Source organism: Podarcis vaucheri, assembly GCF_965113315.1.
Source record: "Podarcis vaucheri genome assembly, chromosome: 5".
In the NCBI taxonomy this organism is placed as follows: domain Eukaryota; kingdom Metazoa; phylum Chordata; class Lepidosauria; order Squamata; family Lacertidae; genus Podarcis; species Podarcis vaucheri.
In genome coordinates, this window is record NC_138763.1 from 41063941 (window position 1) to 41086152 (window position 22212).

Below are 22212 nucleotides of genomic sequence, written 5' to 3' on the forward strand. Positions count from 1 at the left end.
TCGTTTAAAGTGTAAGTGAAGAACTATTTTTAGCAGTTTCCCGCATTAATTTCAAACGTTGTCATGAAAAGTATGGTTTGAGGGAGTGAATCAGAAATGGTCCCAGGTGACTGAGCTAATAACTACCAAGGAAATAAAAATAAAGAAGATATTTTGGGAACATGAATATACCTACCAAAGGCTGGGAAATGATTAAGAACAGATTACTGTATATCACTCAGGCTATGTGATGATCAAAACCCAATACAGTGGTGCCTCGCAAGACGAAATTAATTCGTTCCGCAAGTCTCTTCGTCTTGCGAGTTTTTCGTCTTGCGATGCACGGTTTCCCATAGGAATGCATTGAAAATCAATTAATGCGTTCCTAGGGAAACCGCCTTCAGACCAGGTCCGGGGACAGTCTGTCCCCGGACCTCTTCTGAAGGCTGGGGGGGGGGGGACAAGGGCTTTTCTTTCCACCCCCAGCATTTTTAAAAACCCCGGGACAGCGGAGGACTTCTCCGCTGTCCGGGCGATCTTAAAATGCTGGCGGGCGGCATTTTAAAATCGCCCCGGGACAGCGGAGGACCTCTCCGCTGTCCGGGGCGATTTAAAAGCCCCTGGGAAGGCAGGCAGGGGGGACAAAGACTTTCGCCCCCGCCCGCCTTCAGAAGGTGTTGCCGCCCCGCCGCCCGGCTTCGGAGCAGCGTTCCGAAGCCGGGCGGCGGGGGCAGGTGTTGCCGCCCCGCCGCCCAGCTTCAGAGCATCGTTCCGAAGCCCGGCGGCAGCGGGAGGAGGCGTTCCCGCCCCACCGCCCGGCTTCGGAGGAGGTCCGAGGACAGTGGGGAAGACGCGCTGCGCTTCCCCGCTGTCCCGGATATTTCCCTATGGGCTGTCGTCTTGCGAAGCAAGCCCATAGGGAAATTCGTCTTGCGAAGCGCCTCCAAAACGGAAAACCCTTTCGTCTAGCGGGTTTTCCATCTTGCGAGGCGTTCGTCTTGCGAGGTACCACTGTATTCTGTCCTCAGATTGATATATTTAAAACGATACATAGAACTGATAACTGCACTCCTGGCATGTTGTATACTGCAGCCCGGTTAGAATATCACCTGTAAGTAGGGTCATATTTTATTTAGTTTTAGTCTCTCTCTCTCCCCCCCCCCCAGTAACTTACAATAGTTGTTAGAATATGTTTTTCCTCTAACCATGGACAGCAGAGGATTGGATAGTGAGGAGGGAGAAATAGGTCAGGCTGGTGTAGAATCAAGAGCTCCCACACACCTCTTCCTCTTGCCTCCATCTGCTGCTCCACTGTCTCCCAGGACCAGGCAAGGATTGGGAGGAGCCGAAGGTTACATGCAGGTGGAGTCTACACCTGTTTGTGTGCAGTTCAGATGCAGGAGATACATAAGCCAAGGTCAGCAGCAGAACTTCTGTTGCAGCAGACATTAGACTGGTGGACATGCCTTTCCCTAACTTGTAAGTGTACTTTTAACAATAAATAGCATTATCTACTCTGCACATTCTGTGCCTGTCAGCCCCATGACACCCTTACACAATGTCATTAGCCACCATTCCCAACATTGCCCCAACTAGAGGCAGTCCAATATATTTTGCTGCTCCACAATTGACTGTTGTGCACTCCAATCCAGTAACTATATAAAGATGTGGGGCACAAACCTTGAAGCATGCACAGCCTTGTATAATCTACAACTTTCACCCTGGAAGGGATTCTCTCTCTGATCACATAATAATGTGTGACCAGAAGGAGGAGGAGTATCAGGAAGAATGGAATAAATTTAATGATTATTTAGTTAAATTTGTTAAGTTAAACTAACTGGAAATAGCTTGCAGATACTTAATGGGCTTAGGATTTTATCTATGTTAAGTGATGAATTAATATGTTTAATTCTATAAGGTGAAGATTTAAGGATGTTAATGTTTAAGTTAAATTTCATAAAAATTGGGATTTGGAAAACCGTTAAAAGGACATGCAATGAAATTCAACCAAGGGGAAGCGAGGAAGTCACTTAACAAAGTTAATAACTAATTTTTAACAAGGCTATGATTTATGTTTGTTTTGTTTGTTTGTCTTGTGTGTTTGTTTATAATATTGTGAAAACCAATCAAATTTTTGGAAATACATAATCATGTGCTCTAATGGCAGCCACAAAAATACTGCTGCTGTGAGCAATTGGTTGTGTTGCTCAGCTAGCTGTGGATCCAGCAGAGTCCCAGATATTATTTACTGAAAAATAAGTAGGGTTTGTATGACTCAGTTGTCAACTATTTTTTCCCTTTCTTTTTTCCTTGTACTGCTTTGTACATTTAACAACTTAAAGTGCAGGTTGTCAGGAACTCGGACACATGCACAGCTGTTAAAAGATGCATTTTCACATTAAGATGACTTCCCCAACTTTACATGTTTGCTGTGGGAAACCGGTATACATACAGCAAACACATTTGTCACACAGAATATGAAACTGCTCTTCGCAAGTGTTTTATACTTTATACAGATTGCTCTTGGACCAATCTCTTCAGGTATTATTCACAACAAATTGAAAGTGTTATTTAAATCAGGGAGGTTAACCTCAATTATGTTGTTAGAACTTCAGTTCTGATCAGCCACAGCCAGCATGACCAATTGCCAGAAATGATAACAGGTGTAATCTAACATCTGGAGTACCACAGTGAAATATACTCGGAGTCGAGTGTGAATTTCATGCTGTTTATTCAGCTCGTAGTAGCAATGAATGAAACTAGCTATACAGTATATACATTAGTTAGACAATGGGCCCCGTGTGATTGGCTAATTCCAGGCTGCTCCTGTAGGCCAGTCCGGTTGCTGATTCAGTTCCTCCAGAAGCCTGATTGACTGCTCCTGCAGGCCAGTCAGGTTGCTGATTCACTTCCACCTGGAGCTGGATTGGGTGGCTCCTGCGGACCAATCAGACTGCTGCATTCTAGATCCTTTTGTTCTAGAATTCAGCTCAGTACATAACACCCCTCCCCTCTAAGTTCCAGTCCTGCCTGGGAGGTTAGCATTCATTTGTATTCCTCAAGGTATGCCGGCTGCCTACGTATGCATTGCAGCCAGGGGTGTTCCTTGGTCAGGGGTTCTGGTTCTGGCTAGTGTTTCAAGGCTGCTGGTTGTGACAGGGCTGTTTGGTCTGGCGCAACTGGCCCGCTCGGTCGCGGCTCTGGTTCCGGTGTCCTTTCAGCCTCGTCCTAGAACAATAGGATCCAGAATGCAGCAGTCTGGTTGGGCTGATTGGTATATATAGCTAGATGTTTTGGGGAAAGTTTCATTCATTGCTACTACGAGCTGAATAAAGAGCATGAAATTCACACTCTACTCTGAGTATATTTCATGATGGCAACAACCTCCAAAGAAATTGGAGAACAAGGAAGGGCAGATGCTTTCTTGAGGCCCTCCCCCATCACTACAGAGGGTAGGCTTTTTCCCATCTCACCTGACTGAATACCATGTCATTTTAGGAAGGAGAAAAATAGACCAGGGGTGCTGTTTTGTGTGAGAGACTGTATCTCCTTCTCTCAGCTTCAGCCCAGAGTGACTTTACCATGGTTTAGGCAGGAGGCATCCCTAGAAACCTAATGGAGAAACAAGATGTACTGGAGTGTTAATGCTGTGAGCCCTTCCATCCTATGTTCAGGTTGTATATATGTGTAAAATAAAGACATATATCCTGAAGACATCACAATCTCCAGCGACTTTCATTTCAAGAAAACAGAACCCTGGATAAGAGCTGAGAACTCTGGAGTCTCTCGCCATTTGAAGACAGGGGTGCATACAATAGAGCCATAACAAACTGTTTTATTTGCTGTTTGTTTAAAAAACATTTAAGAGGTTTATACTTGAACTGAGAGATTTCTCTTATAAATTGTTGGTGAAATGTATCTCTGCCAGTGAAATAAATACCATTGACTGAATGTAGTCATCCTACAGCAGCAAGGTGAGAAGATTGGGAAGCCCACTTGCACAATAATGAATGTTGTTTTTACCTGATGGAGCAGCATGCCCATATTGTAGCACAGAAATATTAATCTAGAGAGATTATTCCAAGAGAAACAGTTCACTGCAAATGGATTAATAGATTCTTTAGAACCATCATCCTACAGAAAAGGGAGAGAAGGGAAGCAGGGCTATTCCATTGGTTCTTCTCAAAGACTAGCTATCTTTGGCTCTTCCTTTACCATTGGCAAACAACAGCCATTCCACAATAAAAACTGAGGCTTGAGTTTGTTGGTTTTCCCTGCTTCATTTGCCTGAGAGCGGAGTGTCTTGGTTTTTATTTATCTGTAAGATATTCTGGGATCAATTTCAACTGACAGCAGAGTAAAAATGCCTCAAATAAATGCCCAACTAGCAGAACAATACTAATAAGGCAGATATTGGCATGTATTTTGTTAAATTTTAGCTGTGTCCTCCTGGCTTCTGGCCAGGGCTGGGGGAGGTAGTGGAGTGAAAGTATGAATTTAGTTTCACTGAGATCTGTAGCAGGACCAGTGAATGAACTGAGTTAGGATGTAGCATCACTCTGTTTACCCCTCTCACTTCCCCCAGCACATTCATTCCCACCCTTGATATACCCCCTTTTGCCCTCTACACAGGTATACCTTGTGCTGGCTTAATTTAAACTAGCAGCTGGCATAAGTAGATGCACTGAGGTGAATAATTTATACTGGTTTAAAGCCAGTTTGACTTGTGGGTGAGGAGTGAGTGATAGACCAGCTGGGAGAGGTTAGGATGTGATTTACCTGGGGTTTAGGATTGCACTCTCACAATGTTGTCCTCTTCTGCAGCTTTTGTTATCTAAATACATTCAGTTACATTAATTTTCTTGCAATTTGAGAAACCAAAGGGCAACCACCTGGTATAATAAGTAGCAACAAACTTGTGTGTGTGCACAACAATTTACAATAATTTTTATTTCCAGTATGCTTTGGGTTAAGGAAAAAATCACACATTCAAGACTGCAATCCTAGGCACACTTACTTGAGAGTAATTTCCACTGAACTGAGACTTGCTTTCTTAAAAACACTAACAGATTCCTCAAAAGTATAACAGTCTGACCCTTTGCCACTATACCTGGACTAAGATCCTATGCACACTCAGCAGGTCAACAACATAGTAACAGCAGAAACCAAAAGCAAACATACCTGTACCACAACAGGCACTTCACAACATCCCAATAACAATGCTATAATACCACCCCACACATTACCCATGACACAGCAATAGTCAACTACTGAGAAAGAGATTGCTGTGACCCCCAACTCTCTGCTGTGTGTAGGTACATCAATCTAAGTAAATTCATCCTGAATGCGATCCCCCTAGGCCCTCCTGAAATTGAACAGTGAGGGCTGCCTCATTCTACTCTAGGTGCTGGGCAGTACTTGACACAGTCAAACACAAACTCCATTTCCTGGCATAAAGGGCAGATCCACCAACTGGGTGCTTTCTGATGTGGCTCTTCAAATGCCCATTTAAATTCCACATGGAAGGTGGCATAATCATTAAGGAAGCAGGCAAGGCTCCAACACATATGGCAGGCAAAACAGGTTTCCATTTGGTCTGCCAGAAAATCCATCAGCTGGAAGGCAATTGGACCAAAAAGCTAAGAAACATTAATTGGGTTTTCAACAATTTTGTCTGGGAGGCTAATGAGACACTTTCCCCTAGCAGGTATTTGGGTTGGACTGGAGGTGGCAGCATTATGGGCTGCCTGGAGCTGGCCTTGCAGGGCTGTATTCTCCACCATCGGTTGTGCAATTTATGCTTGCAGCATACCTAATTCTCTGCTGCCAGGGGGCTTCCTTCACACACAATTGGACTAAAAAAAAATGGTTCTGTAACAATAACAACCTCAGTTTTACAGAGTTTCTGACTCAAGGTAAGAGTTTAGGTTTGGGCAGGGTGGGGCTAGACTTCAGGATTTAACAGCTCCCTGGACAGTTCTATGCAGGGTTCTGGCTGGAGACTCCACTAGAGCAGAACTCAAATGTTTCAGTATCAGTCAGCCTCAGACTGAACCTTAAATAAGAGCTGCAGCTTTGAGTAGTTAGCTTTGCCTTCTGTGAAAGAAACCTCCTAATTTAAAGGAGTCCAGCAATCGAACCCCATAATTCTTTTTGTGTCTTCTTAATTTCTGCAATTTCTCCCTTAACCCTTTCTTGCTCCTTCCTTATTTCCTTTACTTCCTGTTTTATTCGTTTCATTTCTTCTTCCAGGTTTTGCGTTCTTTTTGTTATTTCCTTCATCTGTCCCTTCAATTCATTAACTGTTATGTCATATTTTTTATCCATCGATTCTAATCTCGTCTCCAAATTCTTCTCACGTTGTTTAATACCTTTTTTAATTTCTGTAAACATTTTTAAAATGTCTCCCTTAAATTCAGTATCTTGTTTTGATCCTCTTCTTTCCAAAGGTGTCCCACCTTCTCCTGTTTTCTTCGGGGTTTGAGACATTATTTCTCTTTTCGTGCCACTATCACCCACAAATATAACTTAACACCCTTCTGCCTCTTGATTGGCCAATCAACTATATTAGCAATCTTTGGGACACCAAATTTCTTCAAAGTAAACCACTAAAAAAGGAAAGGAGCTTTTTCTGCCTCTTGTTTGGCTAATCCATTGTAGTATCCTAATAAAATAGTCAAATGGGATAAACAAATAATAATGATAGTATTAAAAAGAAGTGCAACGAAAAATACAATCAGGGAGACAAAATCTAAAAACCACAATAAGGGACAGCAAAGAAATATAATAAATAAATAAATAAACAAACAAATAAATAAATTTCTTCCACCACTTGCCTGGCCAATCCAATCCTTTAATCAAAGTTCCAACAAAACCATATACACCAAATTTTAATCCATTATTCCTAAAAACAAATTCAGAAAAAAGTAAAAAGAAAACAGGAGAGAAAAAAAGGGGGAAAAGGAGAAAGAAAAAAGAGGGAAAAAGGGAGAGAGAGAAATATATATATATATATCTTCACCAAAGCAGCAGAGCCATAAATCTCCCAAAGTAAAAACAAAGCTAATCTTTCCCAGGGAACACAGTCCGGCACCATAAAATAAAAAAATCAAAGTCCTTCTACTCCAACATGAATTGAATGAATTGAGGTAAAGAGAATCAAATTTGAGATTGAGATCCGTGCCTGAAGTACAAAGGGAGAATATTCTGGAGAGGCTAACATTGGAGATTGCACAATGGTTAAGTATGGAAGTGGGAGATGTCAGAAAGACAATTCAGAATGCTTTTAGCAAAGAAATTTCCAAGAGATTGTTTGATTATATTTAAAGATAGAGAAATGAAGAATTTGATTTTACAGAAAAACAGAGAAAAAAGGCTGAGCTTTTATAATCATTTTTAAAGACGTCCCACTTTGTTTATTGGAAAAACGTGACCATTACAAACCATTGAGACAGGCATTACGGAAAAAATGGAATTGAATTTATGTGGGAATTTCTAGAAGGTATCTCCTTTCACTATAAAGGGGAAAAGTTTAAGTTTACAAGAGCTGATGAAGCACATAAATTTTTGAGAAGATACAAAGAGTTGGGAAAAGGGGAGGAAGCAATTGTGGCAGGAGCAGCAGGACCGGCAGGATTGGAAGAAGAAGAAATAGATAGTAAAGAAGAAGAAGAAGAAGAAGAAAGACAAGTTTAAGACTTTTACATTATTATTGGTAAAGGGATCACAAAATGGCACTGAAATTATGGACATGGAATGTTAATGGAATGAATGATAAAAAGAAAAGACATAAAATTTGACATTTCCTTTAAAAAAGGAATTTGGGCTTTATTTGTTTACAAGAAACTCATGTGGTGAGAAAACATAGAATATTGATTAATAAAAAATTGGGAAATGAATTTGTTTAATCAGACAGAAGCAGGAAAAGAGGAGTGGTTTTGTATATAAAAAATAAATTTGAGGCTCGGCAAATATTTAAAGATGAAGAAGGTAGGATAATTGCGGTATAAGTCACATGGCAAGGCGAACAATTGATAATAGAGTGTATGCACCAAATGGAAGTAAAACTGAATTTTATAAAGATTTAGAAGAAAAATTATTTGAATTTGTGGATCAGAAAATCATAACAATGGGTGACATGAATGGAGTGGTTTCGATGGAAATGGATAGGTTGAGATCAAGAGGAAAATCGAAAGAAGGAAAACTACCTAAGACTTTTTTTTCAATGATTGAGAACTGTAATTTGATAGATGTTTGGAGATTAAGACACCCATTAGAAAAACAATTTACTTATTTCTCAGAACCAAATCAATCAATGTCAGTAATAGACTGTCAATATTTGGATATCCAGCAAGTTAACACCAAGTGACAAAAATAGAAATACAACCATTAATGCAATAAAATGTGAAATAAAAGAAATGGAGGAAAAAACTTTTTGATGGAGACTAAATGAGAACTTACTGGATGATCAAAAAATAAATGAGAAAGTGCAGAAGACTCTGATGGATTATTTTGTGAATAATAGTAATAAAGGAACAAAAATGAGTGTGGTATGGGATGCTAGCAAAGCAGTAATGCGAGGCTTCTTTATACAGCAGAACAGTATTAGAAATAAATTCAGAGAAAAAGGCAAGAAAGAAATACTAAAACAAATAATGGAAAATGAGAAGAAATTAGTTAAAAACCCAAATAATGTGAAAATAAATCAGAATATTAAAATCTTGCAAAGTCAATTTGCAATTATAATAAACCGAGAAGTAGAATGGAATATTAAAAGAATGAGACAGAAAAACTTTGAATATGCTAACAAATCTGGAAAGTGGCTGGCATGGCAGATCAAAAAGAGAAAGGAACAGAATACAATTAATAAGATTGTAGTGGAAGGAAAGGAAGTAGATAACCCGAAAGAAATTAGAAAAGGATTCGTAAATTTCTATAGACATTTATATAAAAGAGCTGGAGAGAATGACGTAAAGAAAATAGAAGATTTCTTGCGACAGAAAGGGATGCAAAAAATTCCAACATAAAAGAAAGACAGACTGAATGGCCTAATTGAAACAGAATAAATTAAAGCTGCTATAAAAGAACTAAAAATTGGAAAGGCACCAGGACCGGATGGATTCACAGCAACATATTATAAAGGAATGAAATATGCCCTACTTGTACCGTTGAAAGAAGTGATGAACAATATATTAAGAAAAGGAGAATTACCAGAAACATGGAAAGAAGCATATATTACATTAATACCAAAACAAGATTTGGATTTAACACAAGTAAAGAACTATGGGCTGATTTCGCTGTTAAATAATGATTACAAACTATTTGCAAGCATACTGGCAAATAGATTGAAAAAGATATTGAATGAGATAATTCATAAGGACCAAGCAGGCTTTTTACCTGGCAGACAGATGAAAGACAACATAAGAAATATAGTTAATATAATTGAATATCTGACTGCCAGAAATTAAAAGCAAGCGGTGTTAATTTTTGTGGATGCGGAAAAGGCCTCTGATAATATATCTTGGCAGTTCATGTTAAAGAATTTGGAATTAATGGACATTGGACAATTCTTCTTACAAGGATTAAAAGCTATATATTCAGAACAGAGAGCAAAACTGATTGTAAATGAGATAGTAACAGAAAGTATCGATATTACGAAAGGTACAAGACAAGGGTGTCCATTATCACCATTATTATTCATATCGGTACTGGAAGTCTTTCTATGGACAATAAGGAAAAATGAAACAATAAAAGGAATAAAAGGAATTTCAGTTGTTTGGAATGAGTATAAAGTGAAAGCCTTTGCCAATGACTTGGTACTAACAAGTGTTAAAGGAATATTAGAGGAGATAGAACAGTTTGGGCAAGTGGCAGGTTTTAAATTGAACAAAAAGAAAACCAAAATGATAGTTAAAAATATGAAACAGGACTCGGTGTAAGTACTGCAACAACAAATTGGCATAGAAGCAGTAAAAAAGTTAAATATTTAGTTATTTGATTAACGCCTAAAAATATTGATCTTTTTCAAAATAATTATACACCGGTGTAGAATGGAATTAAGAGACTTGGAAATATGGGGAAGGATGAAATTGTCATTTTGGGGAAGGATTTCTTCTATCAAAATGAATGTGCTACCAAAGATGTTATTTTTGTTTCAGTCAATTCCAATAATCAAGGGGGCAACAATTTTTAAAGAGTGGCAAAAAGCAATTTCAAGATATATCTGGCAGGGAAAGAAGCCGAGAATACAATATAAGTTGTTAACAGATGTTAAAGAAAGAGAAGGTATTTGAAATTGTATTATGAAGCATCTTGTCTCTGTTGGTTAAAGGAATGGATGTTATTAGAAAATACAGAATTGTTAGATCTGGAAGGTTATGATAATAGATTTGGTTGGCACGCATATTTATGGTATAACAAAAGAAAAGTCCATAAAGGATTTGGAAACCACATATTTCGAAGATCGCTAATAGAAATATGGGATAGGTATCAAAACCTACTGGAACATAAAACGCCGCATTGGTTATCTCCATTAGAAGCAATGAGTGTGAAGAGGATCAATATGGGTGGGAATTGGATAACTTATGGGGAATTGATACAAAAAGATGGGAGTAACTGGAAGATGAAGCCATATGAAGAAGTTAAAGAATATGTGAATGATTGGCTCCACTACCACCAGGTCAATGAAATGTTTAAACAGGATTTTAAAGAAAAAGGATTTGATGATAATAAATCAAAGTTTGAAGTAGATATATTAAGTAATAAATATAAAATTTTGTCCAAAATGTATAAATTGCTGCTTGAATGGCACTTGAAGGATGAGGAGGTTTGTTGTTTAGTCGTGTCCAACTCTTCGTGACCCCATGGACCACAGCACGCCAGGCCCTTCTGTCTTCCACTGCCTCCCGCAGTTTATGAGGAGGTAAAGTTGGTAATGATTCATTGGGCCAAAGATATTGGGTATAATATACAGTTGAATGATTGGGGAAAATTGTGGAATGAAGGTTTAAATGTGATGAAAATGATGTATAGATGGTTTATTACACCCGTTAAATTAGCTAAAATGTATAAAGTTAGCAATAAATGTTGGAAATGCAAAGAAAAAGAGGGAACATTTTATCATATGTGGTGGGAATGTAAAAAGGTGAAAAACTTCTGGGAGATGATATATAATGAGATAAAAAAATGTTGAAATATACATTTATTAAGAAACCAGAAGCATTTTTTACTTGGCATTGTAGGAGATTATATAAACAGAAAGGATTGTAAGTTGTTTTTATATGCAATGATGGCAGCAAGAATATTATTGACACAAAAATGGAAGCAAGAAGAATTACCGACAAAAGAAGAATGGAGGATGAAATTGATGGACTATGCAGAATTGGATAAACTAACCAGAAGAATTTGAAACCTGTGGGACCAGAGATTCACAGAAGACTGGTGTAAATTTATGGACTATTTGAAAAGTAATTGTGATGACCAGATTACGCTTGTAGGTTTGCAAAAAGTTTTGTGAGGTAAATTATTTGAATTATTGCAAAAATAGGTGGATTGTGAGTTAAGATAATTAAAGGCAATAGGAATTAAAAAATGCAGAAGAAATGATAAAAATGGTGGATCATCAGGGGTGCTGATGGAAGTCCAAAAAGATTGTATAAGATGTGAAGTTTTGTGGATTGTATAATAATTGGCATGTTGAAACATACACACACACACATATATATATATATATATATATATATATATATATGCAGGTTTTGGTGTCTTCGGGTGTCTTCCCGTGTAAGAGTCGGGGTGTCTGTGCGACGTTTCGACGAGGTCTCACTCGTCATCTTCAGGCTGGTGCTTTCGGCTTCTTGTTACTGGAACAGAGCAGAGTCTGGTGTTTGAGTTCCTATAAATACTGTTGAGGGGTGTGGTGTATAGCCTCCAACGTTCTGGGTAGAGAGGAAGTTCCTAGATTAGTGTGCCTTTTCTTCTTTTGTTCCTTAATTACTTGAGGGATATCTTGGGTGATTTCATGAGTGATATTCTGAATATCACTGGGTGGGTCATTAATTACTTGAGGGATATCTTGGGTGATTTCATGAGTGATATTCTGAATATCACTGGGTGGGTCATTAAGTGTAGATTAGTTGCTAAAGCTCTCGTGTCTTGACCTCTTGAGCTTGTGAAGAGTTTTTCTGAGAAGATGGCTGTGCTGCATTTAGTTGTGCTCTGGCTTGGCTTCGTGTATAGGGGCGAGCTATGGTTTTGTGCCTTGTGCCAGCCAGATCTGTGTAGGGATTGCAGGGGGGTGCAGCATCCGGAGGTGCCACTATAGTTTGGTTGCTGGATGGAGTCTGTAATATGTCTGTGGAGAGGGTCTGGGTTTGGGTCTGGTGTGGTTGATTGGTGACGGCGTTCTGTGTGCCTCTGGTTCTGGTGTCGGTTTTTGTGGGGAGGGCTAATTTCCAGATGTCTGGCAGGCGGGACGTGTCGTCACGCTTGTTCATGTTGTGAGGGTGTTTCTCTATCTCGATGGCTTCCATGATTATTCTCTTGTGGTGATGTTCCATGTTAAAGAGCAATTTGGAATCTGCAAAATTAATTTCGTGTCCTGTTTCTTTCATGTGTTGGAAAAGAGAGGAAGTTTTTTCTTCTTTTTTGACGGCATTCTTGTGTTCTGCGATACGTGCATTTATTCGTCTGTTTGTTTGTCCAATGTACGTGGCTGGGCAGACTTTGCAGGGTATTTCATAGACCCCTTGGTTTTCCAGCTGGATTTTGTCTTTTGGGTTTCTGAGGATATTGGCTATTTTTTGGTTGGTGCAGAAGGCTGTTTTGATATTGTGTTTATGGAGGATTTTGCTGATTTTGTCTGTAGTGCCCTTGATATAAGGAAGGAGGGCCATGCCATTGTTTTCTTCTGTGTCTTGGTTTTTGGGGGGTGTTTCTTTTTGGATTAGCTTCGTAACCCTGTTTTTCTGGTATCCATTGGCGATTAACACATTTGAGAGATTCTGTAACTCAGTTGTCAAGTGGTCTTTGTCAGCCAGGCGTTTGGTTCTGGAGATGAGAGTCTTGGCTACGGAGTTTATTTGTGCAGGGTGGTGGTGTGATTGTGCATGTAAGTAGCGGTTGGTGTGTGTTTTTTTTCCGGTAGATAGTGTGTCCTAGGGAGCCATCAGGTTTTTTGTAGATTAGGACGTCAAGAAAGGGGAGTTGGTTGTTGTCTTCTATTTCCATAGTGAATTGTATTTTGGGGTGTAGGCTGTTGAGATGTGTGAGGAAGCTATCTAGTTTTTCTTTCCCGTGTGGCCAAATTACAAAGGTGTCGTCAACATATCTGAGCCAAAGTTTGGGTTTGTGTTCTGACTTGTCTAAAGCATTGGTTTCAAAGTGTTCCATGTACAGATTTGCGATGACCGGTGAGAGGGGTGATCCCATGGGTGCTCCTTCTATCTGTTTGTATCTTTGTCCATTGTGGATGAAGTACGTGTTGGTTAGGCAGTGGTTGGTCAGGTCCAGGATGTATTTGGGGGGGGTTGTATTTGTTTTGAATGGCTGTCAAGGCTTCATTAATGGGCACTTGAGATATCCCTCAAGTAATTAATGACCCACCCAGTGATATTCAGAATATCACTCATGAAATCACCCAAGATATCCCTCAAGTAATTAAGGAACAAAAGAAGAAAAGGCACACTAATCTAGGAACTTCCTCTCTACCCAGAACGTTGGAGGCTATACACCACACCCCTCAACAGTATTTATAGGAACTCAAACACCAGACTCTGCTCTGTTCCAGTAACAAGAAGCCGAAAGCACCAGCCTGAAGATGACGAGTGAGACCTCGTCGAAACGTCGCACAGACACCCCGACTCTTACACGGGAAGACACCCGAAGACACCAAAACCTGCATTCCTATACCCGTGAAAATCTACGAAAGCAAATATCTCACCTCTACGGGGAGGAAACCTTCCAGCTGACAAGAACCTACGAGAAACTAGAAATCCGAAGAGCCACCATCTTATGTGATCTCCTGTTCCTACGCAACTGCCGAGACAACAACTTAACTCCCACATGCTTCCAACTTAAATTCCACTCTAAAACCCCAGCTACCGAAAGGATCCTGAAACGAACTGAACTATCCCTAATCAGAAACGAAATACATAAGAAAAGATACCTACTAAACCAAACCAACAAAGATCTGCTCACTCTTCACCTCAAACTATGCAACAAAATCCACCCTGCACTCTGGGACAAATGCAAACAACTAGCCGTCTGGAGAGCTGAAACTGAGACCTCACATAAGACAGACAGACACACCAACAAACTCTACAAACTAGAAAAACGCCAGAAGCCCAGCCACCCTCCACAACAACCCATGAAACAAACAGTACATAACATATCAAACAGGATCCTCACCCCAACTGAAACCAAAGTACTCTCCAAAGGTTTCAACTTTGCAGTCGCCCCGAGACGCATCCCCACGGAAAACATCATATGCGGAGTCGAAGCTAGCCTGACCAAAATCGACCCAGATGAAGCCAATAAAATCAGACTTGAAGTCACCAACATCCTCTGCTCCAGCAAACCACCCAGAAGCAATTTACACAAAGAAGAACAGAAAGCACTCACCAACCTGAGGAAAGACAACAACATAATCATTCTCCCAGCAGACAAAGGCAACGCCACTGTTGTGATGAACACATCGGACTACCAAGCAAAACTATCAAATCTACTCCAAGACCCTACCTACCAACCTATAAAAACAGATCCCACCACCTATCTGGAAAAAACCACCAAATCCAAAATAAAAGCCTCTCCTATCAGTGAAGAAATCCAGCTAAGAATCATCCCCAGAGAAAAATCATCCAGATGCCCCAAACTCTACGGTCTCCCCAAGATACACAAAGAAGGAACACCACTCAGACCAATAGTCAGCTCCATAGGCTCACCTCTACAAAATCTCGCTAAATTTCTCGCTAAGCAACTTCAGCCCTATGCAGAATCCATCGCTTCACACGTTACTAACTCCTTCCAGTTCATAGAAACAATAAAGAAACAATACCTACATCCCGATGACCTACTTGTGAGCTTCGATGTTGTATCTCTCTTCACTCAAGTGCCCATTAATGAAGCCTTGACAGCCATTCAAAACAAATACAACCCCCCCCAAATACATCCTGGACCTGACCAACCACTGCCTAACCAACACGTACTTCATCCACAATGGACAAAGATACAAACAGATAGAAGGAGCACCCATGGGATCACCCCTCTCACCGGTCATCGCAAATCTGTACATGGAACACTTTGAAACCAATGCTTTAGACAAGTCAGAACACAAACCCAAACTTTGGCTCAGATATGTTGACGACACCTTTGTAATTTGGCCACACGGGAAAGAAAAACTAGATAGCTTCCTCACACATCTCAACAGCCTACACCCCAAAATACAATTCACTATGGAAATAGAAGACAACAACCAACTCCCCTTTCTTGACGTCCTAATCTACAAAAAACCTGATGGCTCCCTAGGACACACTATCTACCGGAAAAAAAACACACACCAACCGCTACTTACATGCACAATCACACCACCACCCTGCACAAATAAACTCCGTAGCCAAGACTCTCATCTCCAGAACCAAACGCCTGGCTGACAAAGACCACTTGACAACTGAGTTACAGAATCTCTCAAATGTGTTAATCGCCAATGGATACCAGAAAAACAGGGTTACGAAGCTAATCCAAAAAGAAACACCCCCCAAAAACCAAGACACAGAAGAAAACAATGGCATGGCCCTCCTTCCTTATATCAAGGGCACTACAGACAAAATCAGCAAAATCCTCCATAAACACAATATCAAAACAGCCTTCTGCACCAACCAAAAAATAGCCAATATCCTCAGAAACCCAAAAGACAAAATCCAGCTGGAAAACCAAGGGGTCTATGAAATACCCTGCAAAGTCTGCCCAGCCACGTACATTGGACAAACAAACAGACGAATAAATGCACGTATCGCAGAACACAAGAATGCCGTCAAAAAAGAAGAAAAAACTTCCTCTCTTTTCCAACACATGAAAGAAACAGGACACGAAATTAATTTTGCAGATTCCAAATTGCTCTTTAACATGGAACATCACCACAAGAGAATAATCATGGAAGCCATCGAGATAGAGAAACACCCTCACAACATGAACAAGCGTGACGACACGTCCCGCCTGCCAGACATCTGGAAATTAGCCCTCCCCACAAAAACCGACACCAGAACCAGAGGCACACAGAACGCCGTCACCAATCAACCACACCAGACCCAAACCCAGACCCTCTCCACAGACATATTACAGACTCCATCCAGCAACCAAACTATAGTGGCACCTCCGGATGCTGCACCCCCCTGCAATCCCTACACAGATCTGGCTGGCACAAGGCACAAAACCATAGCTCGCCCCTATACACGAAGCCAAGCCAGAGCACAACTAAATGCAGCACAGCCATCTTCTCAGAAAAACTCTTCACAAGCTCAAGAGGTCAAGACACGAGAGCTTTAGCAACTAATCTACACTTAATGACCCACCCAGTGATATTCAGAATATCACTCATGAAATCACCCAAGATATCCCTCAAGTAATTAAGGAACAAAAGAAGAAAAGGCACACTAATCTAGGAACTTCCTCTCTACCCAGAACGTTGGAGGCTATACACCACACCCCTCAACAGTATTTATAGGAACTCAAACACCAGACTCTGCTCTGTTCCAGTAACAAGAAGCCGAAAGCACCAGCCTGAAGATGACGAGTGAGACCTCGTCGAAACGTCGCACAGACACCCCGACTCTTACACGGGAAGACACCCGAAGACACCAAAACCTGCATTCCTATACCCGTGAAAATCTACGAAAGCAAATATATATATATATATATATATATATATATATATATATATATATAATAATAATAATAATTTATTATTTGTACCCCGCCCATCTGGCTGGGTTTCCCCAGCCACTCTGGGCGGCTTCCACAGAAACCAAAAAAACATTAAAATATCATACATTAAAAGCTTCCCTGAATAGGGCCGCCTTAAGATGTTTTCTGAATATATAAATAAAATTTAAAGGGGTCCAGTCTGCTTTAGCAGTTGTCACCTCTGATGGAAAGGGGAGACCGTGCTTCTACTAGGCTTCCAAGCTGGAGTTCTTCAAGTCAGAGGAGGAAACATCATCATCATTGTCTATTCTACTTTATATGTTTAAGAAAAAATCTCAGTGGTTTGCAACACATAAAAACACCAACTAAAAGAATCCAGAATAAGACTTCCTGTTTGCAGCAAACCCCGAGCTCTGGCACCCAGGAGGGGTCCCAGACAGAGATTAATGGGGGGTAAGGGGCATGTCTCCCCTAACCTTTTGAGGGTATTGAAAGGGCAAGACCCATGGTCATCCGTTAATGCCTTTTCTTTGTTTGTGAGCGGGGATGGAAATCCCTGTCTCCCAGACAAAAAGGTAAGGGCACTGGGCTCATTGGCTCCATCCAAGGACAGCCCAAGCAAGCTACTGTGGTAAGCTGTGGAACACCTTTGAATTTGGACAAGAGGCACCCCGCTGAAAAGATCCTGATTTATGCTGGAGGAGAAAATCATCTGTTTGGAAAGAATGAAATAAGCTAATTTTTGCTTTGCTTGAATGGTGGAAGGAGCAAAGGGAAGGCAATATTTTAAGTCATTTTTTAAAAAATCTAAAGCAATGGAATGCAAAGTTTTCAGGACGAGTGGACTTTAAAGATACCTCTTCACTATTAATTTATTTTATAACTAAGGACTTTGCCTGAAAGAAGATGGAGAGTAACAACCTTTAGGGACTTTTGAGGGATTTTGACCACCCCTTGGAACTTCATATTGTGAAATGAAAATAGTAAAGAAGATAGGTAACAACTGGATAGACTGTTAAGCACTCAGAAGAGAATAAACTGTAGTTGGATGTAATGGAACTGAGGGTCGGCAGGATGGACTGCAGGAAGATTTATTAGTTTAGGGGGGAGGATGGAGAGGAGATCTGGATTTTGTTGAGATTACATCAGACACACACACCCCCCAAGCTGGAAAAAAGAACAGTGAAAGGGATAGGATGGACCACAGTGTATACCATCTTGATGGCTTCTGATACTTTCAGACAGAAGAGAGATGGATTGTGATTGTCTATTAAGATGGTTGTATGTAAAATTGAGGATTAAATTTGGCGAAATGTGAAGGATGGGTGATGCTGGGAGATTGGCAGTGTTAGAGAGGGAGAATGTTTATTATATATTTAGGGGTTTCATTTTCACCTTCTGCATGCCACACCCGTGCAGCTGAGTTGATTACTGGGGACAGATGTCAGGCAGCAATGTTCAGGGCCATGTTAGGGAGGAATGTGTGTATGTTGTCTGGGAGGAAGAAATATCTGTTTTTCTCAAAGTGTTACTCAAGAGGTATCAGAAGGAAATGTTTGAAAATTGATGAACGACTATTATAGATAGATGGAAGATTTACTCTACTCAAATATTTTGAGGACAGGTTATGACAATGTATAAAAGCCATAGCAGAAATTGGTAATTGAACAGGTGATGTGTAGGGAGAAGGGATGAATGCATTTTGAAATAATAGTTGGAAAGTTATTTTTTTGGGAGCAGCAAAGGAGGGTGGAAAATAGAGGGGACATTTGGGGGGGTTAGTTTTTAAATTTGCATTGAATTTATATTAATTTGGTGACTGTTTAAAATTATGGAAAATAAGCAATTGGCAAAAAAATCCCCAAACCAATCCAGAATAAAACATAACTGAAGAAAGTCAAATATAATGATTACAGTCAAAATAAAACACTTAAACATGTTAGCCGCCTAGAGTGGCTGGGGAAACCCCACCAGATGGGCAGGGTAAAAATATTTATTATTATTATTAACGTGGCAAACTTGACCAAAAATATCTGAAACATTTCAAAAGATAACATTACTAAAGCAAGTCAAATATGAAATGAACATTCAAACAGGCATAATTAACAAGATAATAAAGTATTATCATAAGTATATAGCATATCTGCTGCTGCTGTTGCTAATGGTTGTCCAGGGTGAGCAATGGCTGTGAAAGCTCAGGCTCTATGATCTGGGCCTGCAGAAAAAGACAGCCAAGATGACCTCCTCAGACTGGAAGTTACTCAGTGGGCTCATTTTGCATACGTGCTTCTGCCTTAATATGAACATCTAGGGTTGGCCCTGAGGGAAATTCCATCTCCTCCAAATCCCCCGTTTTATATTCCAACAACAAGGAAACCAAGCCAGCACATGACATACCATATCTGACATCATCCATACAGGTTCAGGCTATTCATCCTTGATTATATTTTCCTCCTTTCTGTTCTGCCAAGGGTAGGGTTCTTTCTGGATCTGGAGCCAATAAGCACACCAGTGGATAAAGAATAAGTAATGCTTTATTTGCATAAGGTTAACAAATAGCAGCAAGCATACAAAACACAAATTATAGCATACCAGACAGAAGTCACACACAATCTCCCCTTCAGCTGCCCAGAGCTCCAGGTAAAGCAGCAAGAGAGACCCCAGCCGACAGCTTCATAGCATCTGGTACCTCTATCTATGAAGAACCTCCCTGAGTCCCTTCAGCCTACAGCTTTTATAGCCAACTTTGATTTGATTGATTGCACATGGTTAGCAGGCAACACTCATGATCAGCCCGGGACATTGGGTGTGACTAATGCGGAGTATCTGAGAGTCTCCAACCCAATTCACTGCAACAGGTATCCTCCCCACTAGCCAATCAGCACTTGGAACACAGTGGACCCAGGAAACTCCTGACACAGGTGTGTGAAAAACAAACTATACTGTCATGAATTGGCAAATCTTAAACTGGGGATGTAAAAGGGAAAGAGACATGTCATCTAACTCCTCAAAATTACAATGGTCTTCCGCGTTTCTCCTAGACTTTCATCCCCTATATATGTTGGGGTTTTTTGTCTCAGCTCATCAGAGAACTCCCTGTAGGCCTATACAGTCACATAGGCTTCGTTAGATGTCTTCAACTTTCCTTTCCATTAGAATACTTCTTGAACATACCTTCAAAATTTGTCACCCCTCTGGAACACCTTCAGAATTTATAGTCATTGCTCCTATCCAACGTTTCTGACATCGATTTTTGATATTGAGCTTTTTGATACTGATTTTCTGAGAGTCTAGTGTATATATCTATGCTCAGTTTTTACATCCCTTGCTATCATATATTCCAATATGATATGCTCACATTTCCCCAAGGTTCTCACCATTTTCACTTCATAACCAGAACAGGCAAGGATCAAATGGAGCAGCAGGATAGGGCTGTTACTCTGTCAGACAACCTGCATATACTGAGCAACACAGGTTAGAGCACAAGTTATATGTAGCCAGCGAAACTTCTAAGTCCACCAAGTAATGGATCAGAAGCAGTTGTGTGCAGACCTGATATATCATCTCAGGAGGTATATTGCCTTCCTGGAATATGTGTTCAAGATATGATGGAGAGGTTGATTAAACTCATAAAACCCACTGACTGAAATCTATTGCCAATCCATTTGTGAGCCAATGCTGCAATCAGAAGAAATCTTGAACAGATCAAGGTTCTGGGCAGGAAGCTAAAGGATTTGGGGACACAAGTTGTGTTTTATCACTCCTTCTTGAGGAAGACTGCCAAAGAACTTTTAAGGGAGGTCTGGATACACCACCCACATTCCCAGCCAGTTACTTTTGCCACTCAGTGAGCAGTGCAATGGATATTGAAGGGAGATAAACAGCTGGCTGGCTGGCAATTTTGGAAATGCACAGTCCTCCTATTGAATCTATTTATTATATTAATATGCCACCCTTCAAAATGGATTCCAGGGCGGTTCATAACACTTTAAAATCTTCTGCCTTCACATAGCATTCCATTCATCTATGCCAATCTGGTTCTACTGCATCTATGGGAATATTCTGCAGATGGGTGGTGACTATGGTAGACTGGATTGTGCCCAAAAGTGATTATTCTAAAATTAAAAACAATAATCCAAGCTGACAGTTGGCCTGATTTTTTAAACTTTTATTCCCCCTCCTCCCATTTTTCTGCATTGCGCAACAAACTGAATAATTTAAGAGTTTGGGGAGATTCGAAGCTTGCCACGATTTTGTGGGGTTTTGTTTGGTTCTAATAAAGGTGTTGCCCAACTGTGTATGTACACGTGTATATACTCTCGAGTGAAACAAGGCTTTTCAGTTACTTGCGAGTAAATCCCCTTAAACTCAGCGGAACGTACTTGTGGGTGAAGGTGCATCGGGTCCTGTTGAAGGGCTGCAATTTTTTGTGTTTTTACTTGGAGAGTATAGTACTGTATTCATTAACTGTGCAAGTGTCGAGGTTGTTTTGGGTTCTTTAGAGAAGGCCAATCTGGTTATTCCGGCAGTGCTTTTCCTTACTAAAATAACGAGCCCGCCCAGGGAGGCCGCGTCTGCCTGCGAGTTTCGCAGTGGCGACGGGCCAACACCACTCTGTGGGCGCTCAGAGACTTCCCTCGCCGTCCTTCGCGCGTCCCAATCTGGGCGCCGAGATTCAAAACAGGTTCTGCGTTCGCTGAGGAAGCTCCGCCAAGGCCTGGCGTAAGGAGCGTGCAGGGCCGCTGAGCGTTGTTTTGATAATGGTGAGAGGATGACGTTCCCGAACGCCGCGTCTCTCTCGGGGGCAGCGCTACCGCTAACCGGCTTTAAGGAAGACACTGGGCCTTGGTTGGGCTCGCTCAGCGCCTCCCGAGCCCCGCCCAGCTGGCTTGGGAAAGACGGCTCGGGCGCCCGACGAGACGCGAAGGGGGTGGGTGTGCTGAGAGAGAGGGAAAGAGAGAGGGAATGGCCGCGCATGCGCAGTGGCAAACCCAGCGGCCGCGGTGATGGCTACGCAGTGACGGTTGGATCTAACGGTTGCTATTGACGTTGGGGCTGGGGGGGTGCGGTGGATGGTTCTGACGCCGAGAACGGCCGGGAGTAGCGAAGCCGTTGGCCCCGCGGAGGAGGCCCTGGGAGCCGCGCGGTGATGCGGCGGCGCTGAAACTCCGGGAGGAGGCGCCTCCCCCCCCCGCCCCTACCAGAGCCGGGCCCGGGCCGTCGCCCTGCGCGCTGGGTTCGCGGATCCTGCCTCGGCCCCTCCCCCGCATGCGGGGCCTCCCCTCCGCCTGAGGCGCCCCGGGAGGGCGAGCGAGC

The 22212-nt window shown here is 41.4% G+C and overlaps 2 long non-coding RNA genes across 2 annotated transcripts; both read right to left on the reverse strand.

The window, feature by feature from the left end:
- Positions 1-4909: 4909 nt before the first annotated feature.
- LOC309533436 lies at positions 4910-22141 on the reverse strand. Its single transcript, XR_014220245.1, has 4 exons — positions 21279-22141; positions 19294-19386; positions 5864-6643; positions 4910-5802 (listed from the first exon to the last, which is right to left on the reverse strand). It is a non-coding gene; the product is annotated as an uncharacterized lncRNA (long non-coding RNA).
- LOC309533437 lies at positions 19415-20266 on the reverse strand. Its single transcript, XR_014220246.1, has 2 exons — positions 19901-20266; positions 19415-19857 (listed from the first exon to the last, which is right to left on the reverse strand). It is a non-coding gene; the product is annotated as an uncharacterized lncRNA (long non-coding RNA).
- Positions 22142-22212: the final 71 nt, after the last annotated feature.